This window comes from Balaenoptera physalus (assembly GCF_965194825.1).
Source record: "Balaenoptera physalus genome assembly, contig: HAP1_SCAFFOLD_2129, whole genome shotgun sequence".
In the NCBI taxonomy this organism is placed as follows: Eukaryota; Metazoa; Chordata; class Mammalia; order Artiodactyla; family Balaenopteridae; genus Balaenoptera; species Balaenoptera physalus.
In genome coordinates this window covers 3,454-12,852 of record NW_028124676.1, presented here as the reverse complement: position 1 = coordinate 12,852, position 9,399 = coordinate 3,454, and the positions used below count along the sequence as shown (strand labels likewise).

Sequence of the window (9,399 nt, the reverse complement as noted above, 5' to 3'; positions counted from 1 at the left end):
GGGGAGAATTCAAAGGACTCTCTATGAGAATGCTAGGCTTTGTAAAACATTTCAGTTTTTTAAAAAGAAGACTCATTTTGTATTGGACTTAACAACAGTCCTATGAGATACAAAGAGAGCCAAGGATCAGTGACATGAAATGATCACCAGTAAGAATTACAACAGTCACCGCTTACCTCGTAGCATAGGGCACACTGTCCATGATCCTTAAGAAGAGTTAGTAGAAATGCCTTGCCCATCTTGCCCCTGAACCCCTTGAAAGGTACACGACTGCTGTGTTGGTGTTTAGGGGGAGCATCTCACTTACCCGGGACTGACTTCTCCCTTGATTCCTCTGTAGTGATGGAGACTTCCCCGCTGATGAAAAATTCCCTGGGATTGCAACCTCCAAGCCAGACCGCTTTCCTATGGAATGACAGAGAACTTCAGAGAACTTGTCAAGATGAAACACCAGTCAGTCTGCGGGAGAAAGGGAAGAAGAGAACGATGGAAATCGTTTCTGGGAAACTATTTTTACATTATGTTTTGTTTGTTCCTGGTAAATAAACTGAAATCTTCTTAACATTCAAACAAAATCTAAACCACTAAATTCAACAACACAGGAGTATAACTTTTGAAAAAAATTTCTTTGGCTACGCAGCATGTGGGATCTTAGCTCCCCAACCAGGGATTGAACCCACGCCTGCTGCATTGGAAGCGCAGAGTCTTCACCACTGGACCACCAGGGAAGTCCCAGGAATAGAACTTTTAAAGGAGAAGGTATAAACCCCTGGGTTATATGAACTGGAGATTTTTAGTAAGAAGTCAATAGATCTTTTGTTAGGCACATTTTATGTTAGGCTGTCTCCCTGCACAGGACGCAGGCGCCTTGAAAATGGAAATCACATCCCTCTATAGTACGTCCCTCTTCTTTCTGCTTTGCAGTTTGCTGCTCCACTTGTTCAACCCCACCTAGTAATAACCTATACTTCCCTTGTTCCTGTTTTCCCATCTGGAAAACAGACAAAAGGCAACCAAACAACGCAAAGGTCTCAACAAATAAGGGATACCCAAAACCAGAGATGGCCAGAACTTCTGTATCCCTCATGAAACCTAGCCCGGTGTTCAATACTTAGGTATCATTAATACATGCGTGTTGACTGAAACAGTTGAAACGCAATTCTTCCACTTCCCAGTTTAGTTTTAGTCCTCATACAAAACCTGATCATCAAATTCCTTAATGCTAGGAATCACAGTGAAAAATAATTTCTCAACTGACTTCTGTCAGATGAGTGAGAACTAAGGTTAATTCAGTGTATCTGAAGCATAGAAAGTGAGGGCAAACGTGGCACAAGATGGGGCTAGAGAAGCAGAGAGGATTCTAGAGCACGCAGAGTCTTAAAGGCCACCAGTGTGTTTTCTATTCTCAAAACAATGTTTGTGAGCGATGTTTATGAGCAATGTTCCAACTTGCTTTGAAGCTTTCTTGTGTGAAGAATGGATTGGAGGGAAACAAGATATATGGACACTAGTTAGGACCTAATCGCAACAGACAGGCAAGTTCAGTATTAGGATGTTGAGGGAGAGCTGACAGATTCCAAAGAAATTCAGGAGATAAACTGAGGCGGGCTTAATGGGGTATGAGATGGAGGAAAGGAAGGTCTTAGGGAATTAAAGGGTTTACTGCACACATGAGCAGAGTCTCAAAATTAATCATTTGAACGTACAGAGGGGGATCTCCCAAATGACACCGGTTAGGAAGCAACGGTACGCCCTTTAGAATTCCTAGAGACAGCACAAATCAACTGTTTCGATGGAAAATTCGGCGGGACCCTTGATTTCCATGGGAATATAGAGAAAAGAGACACTGATCTGGCTTGCAGGTATTTAGGAAGTTGTTAGCCTGACATCACATACTAGTCTCATGTAAGTAGGCCGTCTGAAGTATGAAGCTTAGGGGAAAAACCTTGAAGAAAACTTAAAAGCTTAAGCCACACCTCTATACTACACCACCTTTCACAGTTTCTTCTCAGATAAGCAGCATCCCCATCAGTGAAGAAACTCACATCTCATAATAGGAACAACAGGCCTAAAAATTAAATGTGTGTCTTTGGAGGTCCCATCTATGCGATATCTTCCTGGTACCAGAGAAGTCCCCAGGAAGATCGATCTTTGCACCCCTGAAAGCTTACCACCAAGGAAAATGACTAGGTCCATAGATTTCCTCCCTCAAACCAGCCTACCTCACACATAAATCACTAGCAACTCAGCCCTTAACTCACATTATCACAGTCACAAGAGTGGTTAGGGAGAAAAGCACTAACCAGGGGAACTAACACAGAGGCAATCCAGGCCAAGCTGGGCTGGTGGCAGATATCTGCTCCTTACGCTCGGGTGCATAATGCGACTCACCACAATGCCTTTTTCACAGACCCTTTTTAAAGTTTCTCCACAAAATCCAACAGCTCAAGTTAGTTCATGACGCTTCAAGGTAAACAATCGTCAAGAGAAAAACATGCAATATGTCTTACAATGTTGGATTCCTTACAAATAGGACAAGGAAATAACCATGTAGACAAAACCAGAGCATTTGAAAACATCTGCGTTCTACAAACATACCAGTGAATGCTATAAATAAGGTAATATGACATAAAACAAAATGAAAACTAGATGTGAGACTGTTCTCTTCAGTGTACAGACTTCATGGCAGTTGCTGCACGATCTAGCTACTTATATCTACAACTCTCTGTTCTGTTAATACAAAATGAGGCCCAAGTGTGTCAACTTGTTTCCCACAGAAACCAAAAAACCTACATGCATCTCTTTTCTCCGGTGCCCTTTCACCTTACCTGCTCCCAGTTCTCCACCAATGTCCTCCTCTTTCTCTAATTATTCTCCTCTTCATTGTGCTTGGCCTTGCACCCAAGCATGCAAGACAGAGAGTCCTAGAGGTCCGAGATTCTAGAGGGGCTGTTTGCAAGGGGGAGGAGATTACGGTAACTGCCACACTGTATATACTTCTGTGCAAAGAAAGAGGGACAGTGTTCAGAATGTCTCTCACATATAAAAAGAGCTGGATGGCAGGATACCTGTGTGGCCCAAGGAACTAGAGCTAGCAAATCATGGGCAAAACAATTGCAACCAAAGGCTGGAAGAGGAAAGGTCTGCAACCAGCTCTGTCTCCTGGCTCTCTGGTATTTGCTGCCAATGGGCAGAGTCTATTTCGTGAAGCATCAAGCACTGAAAAGAAGACTCCTGCTGCTGGAAGTTGACAGGAAGGAACATCCAATGCAAGACCAAGGCTTGTCCTAGAAGCAATGCCCATAATGGAAGAAAAAAAAAAAAAAAGAAAGCGGAAGAGAAATGTTAAGTCGCAAGTCCAACCTGGCCCCCAGCCTAGCCCAGCCCAAGGAAGGTAGGAGTCAAGGAGAAGAAACTAAAAGAGAAGAGCCTTGGACCACAACATTCTCCACAGGGTACACTCAACAAACTTCACCCTGCTCTTTAACCAAGTTACAACTGTAATAGTTCAAACTACATGGCTCTTTCCTTCCTAAGGATACTAGTTAAATAAGATCTATATAGCTCTAAGTATATGATACATAAAATAGAATACTCTGTAGAATATAAGTAACTGTTAGTTAATTATATTAATGAACGTCTGTAAGAAATGTTGCAATGATTTCCCTAATGGAAGAGCCTGGGGGAGGTAAATCTGTCTTCTAGGATTTCCTCCCCAGAGCTCAGAAATTGAGGGGTTGTTTTAGCTCTCCTACGCTCTCTTCACCCAAGCCCGCCCTCCTGTTGGGGATCGGACCTCCCTATTGGCTAGCTCATACCTTTCAACTGCCTGCTTTGTGACATCACTCTCCTACCAAACCTACTACCACTTGGTAGAGGTCTTGGGGTTTCCGTGGAGCCGTTTGGACCAGTAACCAGTGACCTTTGTACTGGACACGTGCGCCGTTCAGCTGCAGCCACTCAGACATCCTCTAGTGTTGTCTCCTCATCCCTTGTACCTGCAGTTGATGTCTCCTCTTCTCTGACCATGTCAGGTAAGAAAAGAAACTTTGGAAAGTTTTGCGTTCGATTTCTTTTGCCCCTAAATTGAGGAGGAGATTCAAAATAGCGTGGAATAATGAGGGAAAGTATTGAACTACAAGTCTGGAGACCTAATTTCAGTTTTGACTTTGACGTTTACTGTCTGTGTGACTTTGGACAAATCACTGACTGCCTCACAAAGCCTGCTGCTTTCCTTATCTGTTACGTTAGGATACCACATTGGGTTGATCACTCTGATCCCCTTCTTTTCCAATATTCAGCCTTAAAGGGTACCCATGTAGAAAATGAAATCAGAGACTTCTCAAAAGAGTGTTTCAACAGAAACATAGAAAAGCCAGGTGACACAGAAAACTAGCGATATATACCAAGATGTTTCATCTCCAATGGTCTCCCTCCACTAGTATTTCGACTAGTTGAAAAGAGAGAATAGGGAGAGAGGATGGAGAGTACTGGGCTATATAGGGAGGCACAGAGTCAAACGTAAGCAAGTTTAGGATTGTTTTCATTAGCACAGGCCAACAGGAACCAAGAGATGGGAAAAAAATATAAGAATGAAGAGGGAAAGCATAGAGGAGCTCTCAAGAAAGAGGCAGTTTGCCATGGAATGTTGATGGGAGCCAAAGATTTTAAATTAAAGCAGAAACAGCACAGAGGGAAATCTGCTCAGAGCAGGGCAAAACAAAGCTGATGGTAGCAAATCCTTACATTAACAGACTAAGAAGGAAAGTAAGGCCAGAACAGGGGATCACCAGGAAGGGCAGCCTATCAGAAAAGTCATACTCCGTTTTCTTTCTTTTATTGCCTCTCTGAATACAGCTGGCACTTGACAGTTTGGAATAGAAACATTTTAGAAGTATGTTTTAGAAATGATGCTTCCTAGAAACCAGAAACCAAAGTGGTTATCTAGGGGGCTGCTTTTCAGTGTTCTATTCTTTCTAATTTTTAAACTAGGTAGACATTTGACCAATTAAACATTTTAAATGATATCTTCTACATTGAATCAGAAGGACTATTTCCTTTGTGTGATATGTAGCTTCTAAGGCAAGGTTGCTTTTCATTTTTACAGTTATTTCCTTCCTAACACAGAGAGCACATTGATCAACAGCCATCGTTCGCTTGTAGATCTTAGCTACCGGAGAAGAAAAAGAAAAAGTCAAGCCCCACATCTCTAATTCCCCATTTAGGGAATTCCCTGGCGGTCCAGCGCTTTAGGACTCGGTGCTTTCACGGCCAGGGCCACGCGGCGCGGCAAGAGAAAAAAAGAAAACACAAACATCCACATTTATCTAAAACAATGTTGTGGAGTCCTTTGGATTTTCTTACATTTGAAAATCTTTTTTAATTGGATTCTAGGGATGATGGTTTTTTGAGGTCTTGGGATGTCGTCTTCTTGGATGTGGAAGATGATTCTAAGTTCTAGGATAAATACAAAAACCTTCTTGATACTTTTTAAGCTTCCTTTCTGCTTATTATATGAGTTATATTCATGGAAAGATATATTTCTCCTAGGCTTAATACCTGTTACTTGCTGGGTAAAAATATGAATGAGCACAATAATGAAACTCTTTTACACTTACTATTTTGCTGTCTGCTTTGTACCGGTTTTCATTGAAATACTTGTCTATATATGTTGTGGCTACCTATACATTCACATTTGTTGCATTCTGTTGCTTGTTGTGCATTTTTTACTGATTTATCGTCTCTGTCTGTATGCATTGGCTAGGAATTCATTCACCTCTATCACCTCCATCGTGTTTTTTGGTTAATAGTATTCACTAAAATAGAGTGGGCAAAATTCACTTTCATAATATTGCATGTATGGTACAGAATGTCATTTGTTAGTAAATTCATTAGGCTTTGATACTTGCCCACATACCCCAGTTTTCATTAATATCTATGGATTTCTTTTTCGTTACGTAACATGTTTTTCATGATTTTTCTTTGTCTTTCTAGAACTTATTGTATCTTCCTCCATATAAATCATACGCAATAGATCAGCTTATTCATCTATTAATTATTACTGCTATTATTATTGGTGGTGGTGTTATAACCACTTTATAGATGAGTAATCTGAAGTAATCAGATAACTTTTCTCTTTCCAAAAGCACTTAAGAAATCCACTTTCGGGTAATCATTTTGAGGTAGGATGAGAAACCAGGCTTGAAGAGGGCAAAAATGACTCTTTCAGTTCACCAGTTGGACTGAGCTATACGTCAACTCTAGGTAATAGCGTGGGAACTGCACAAGCAAAGGGAGACACTGAAGATGACAATGGTAATGGCCGTACTGTTTTCTAATGGACAAAAAAAATGCTTATATTATAAGTTCTATTTCTCCTGCTTTCTGGCACTATCATGCTCAGAGTGGAGTCCTGGCAAGGAAGTCAGGATACTTAGGTTCTGAAACCTGGTAATGACACTAACATAATGAGAGAACTTGAACAAGTCAACCCGACCTCTCTGAGCCTCAGTTTCCTTACTCGTGAAATGAGACTGAAAAAAGAGAAAGTTCTCTAAGGGCCTCCTAGTTCTAAAATGCTTCCAGTCTAGGAAATAGCATAGAAGTCAGTACGAGTGCAGGCTGAAGGGAAAGACAGGGCAGGGAGAAGGTTGCTTCCAGCCTAGAGAACAATGTCTGAACCATACCACTTGGCTCTTCTGCCCATCTGTGCCCAAGATGGGAGCACAGGCAGTTAATACAGAAGAGTGGAAAACTGCTCAGTCCTTACAGCCATCATTAACTGTCTGATTTTGGGTTTCTCAGGAAGGGTCGATAGTAGAGGTGTCCTGAGAGCAAGAACCTTAAGATAATGCTGTTCCTCAAACGTAGTGAGAATTTCTCAACCTCCCTGAGTTTTTCATGACCCTCTTGTTCTTACAGAAAATTTCCAAAATCCATCTCTACTTGGAACTCTAAATTCTCTGCAGCATTCTCTTCCTGTGGTGAGCAATGCAACTTCCCTAACACGAAGTGTCTGCAACTTCTCCAGAGTCTCTGCCCCTGCCGTCAGTTCGGCATCGGCTACCGGTACCTCTTTCCAGACACTCATGGGTAGTGCCTACCTTTACCAACATTCCAGCACGACTATGTTATCTGGAGTTACTGACCACAGCCAGATCTCCACTTCAGCTCCTTCCTATCCAGGTGTTCTTGAGTGGGACATCACAGGAAGCACTGAAAAGAATTCCTCTTCACTCGGAGACTTTACTCTGGCACTCACTGACCGGCACCCAGCTGCTTCCTCCATGTTTATGGCAGCCCAGTATGATAAAACTTCAGACGCCAATAACATGGTCCCTCTATATCCATCACTTTCTGCCAGGCTTGCTCAGGGAGCACCATCTCAGATTCCAAATCAGGGGCATAGCCGCCTGTCACTTCCCTACCAGGAAGGAAGCCAGGTATATTACTATAACCAAGGCACACTGGGGTCTTCACTGTATGGAGAACTTGGCTCCTGCCCGCAATCCTATGGCTCCGCGTCATACACAGGAAGTAGGGCCTCTGCGCAACCAGAAATGGGAATGGGACTGAAGGAGATTCAGCCCACAAATATCCGACCACCAGCTTCCACCTCTGCAATCTGCCACCCTGTGTCTGCTCAACGCATCACAGAAACAAGTTTTCAAGGTGAGTATACAAACGGCAGAGAAAGCTGAAGAATGAGGTCGGCATTCACAAATGGGGTCAAATCGACAGCTGGGAAGGGGTGTAGAGACAGGTAGAATTTAGATCCTGAGCCTTTAGTAACCACTACCTTCGCTCAGTGCCCTCTGTTTTTAGACTCTATATAAGAACACCTAGGGCTTCCCTGGTGGCGCCGTGGTTAAGAATCCGCCTGCCAATGCAATGCGGGGGACACGGGTTCGAGCCCTGGTCTGGGAAGATCCCACATGCCGTGGAGCAACTAAGCCCATGTGCCACAACGACTGAGCCTGCATTCTAGAGCCCGTGAGCCGCAACTACCGAAGCCCACGCGCCTAGAGCGCATGCTCCGCAACAAGAGAAGCCCGCACAGCGCAACCAAGAGTAGACCCCGCTAGCCGCAACTAGAGAAAGCCCGTGCACAGCAATGAAGACCCTGTGCAGCCAAAAAAATAAATACGTAGAATAAATAAGTTCAAACAATCAATCAATAAATAAACGTAAATTAAAAAAAACAAAAAAACAAAAAGAACACCTAATGCAGGTGGGAAGGTGGCAGGGACACTGTAAAGGTCATCTATGCTACATGTACAAGAACCCCGAGAGCACACCAATAGGTACCACATTTTTCACTGCTGTAGCCGAGCATTCCCCCTGTACTACCACACTGTAGCACTCCCTTCCCTCGTCTACTGCTACAGTCTCTTTGGAAGGTGTCTCAGAACTCTTGTTATGAGAGTGCCAGTTGAAGTGTCCTCACTTCCGTCATTTATACCAGGATTTAAGACCTTGTGGTCCGAGATCCTGTCCAGAGAGCAAGCAGGCTAAGACTCTGTCTTTGTTTCTGTATTTCATCAGAAAGGGCTCTACCCCCTCTCCTAGTTCATGGTGTGAAGTGTTCTTAGCCTCTCGGGAAAGTGGGGAGAATTGAAAGGACTCTATATGAGAATGCTAGGCTTTGTAAAACATTTCAGTTGTTTAAAAAGAAGACTCATTTTGTATTGGACTTACAACAGTCCTATGAGATACAAAGAGAGCCAAGGATCAGTGACATGAAATGATCACCAGTTAAGCATTACAACAGTCACCGCTTACCTCGTAGCATAGGGCACTGTCCATGATCCTTAAGAAGAGTTAGTAGAAATGCCTTGCCCATCTTGCCCCTGAACCCCTTGAAAGGTACACGACTGCTGTGTTGGTGTTTAGGGGGAGCATCTCATTTACCAGGGACTGACTTCTCCCTTGATCCCTTTGTAGTGATGGAGACTTCCCTGGTGATGAAAAATTCCCTGGGATTGCAACCTCCAAGCCAGACGTTTTGTGTGACACAAACTCAAGAACTCCCCAAGTCCTGCAGTAGCAGAAACAGTCACATACTTGAGAGTAACCCACCATCTGAACTTGGGGACATTTCAGTGACAGCTCCAGTCCAGAGTGCCAGGCGTCTCCTGGCCCTGCCTCCAGCTCCAAGCCAGGGACAAACAGAGAGTAAGAACGTGGAGGATATCAAAACCAAGCTGTCAAAGCCTCTGGAGGCCTACCAGATCCCAATAGAAAACCAAGATCCTCCACTACTCCCTTTGGGAATCCCTGATATTCCCCAGCCGCTGGCCTGCACCGATCCCCTCAGCCAAGAGGAGCAGCCTGGTTCTGAAAATGCTGATCTGGGAGAGAACAGCCTGAGTCGTCAGGACCTAGGGACACTTGAAAATG

General features: G+C 43.6%; 1 long non-coding RNA gene across 3 annotated transcripts in view; it reads right to left on the bottom strand.

Annotated features, from left to right (window-relative positions):
* Window positions 1–8,925, bottom strand: part of LOC309654166 — a 33,297-nt gene extending 24,372 nt beyond the window's left edge. For 2 of the 3 annotated variants that reach the window (XR_014259946.1, XR_014259947.1), the window contains exons 1-2: window positions 8,911–8,925; window positions 308–405 (exon numbers count right to left, since the gene is read on the bottom strand). This is a non-coding gene — a long non-coding RNA (uncharacterized lncRNA). Of the gene's footprint in view, window positions 1–307; window positions 427–8,910 lie in introns of those variants that run through there. The other variant, XR_014259948.1, reaches the window with a different exon arrangement.
* Between the last annotated feature and the right edge of the window lie 474 nt (window positions 8,926–9,399).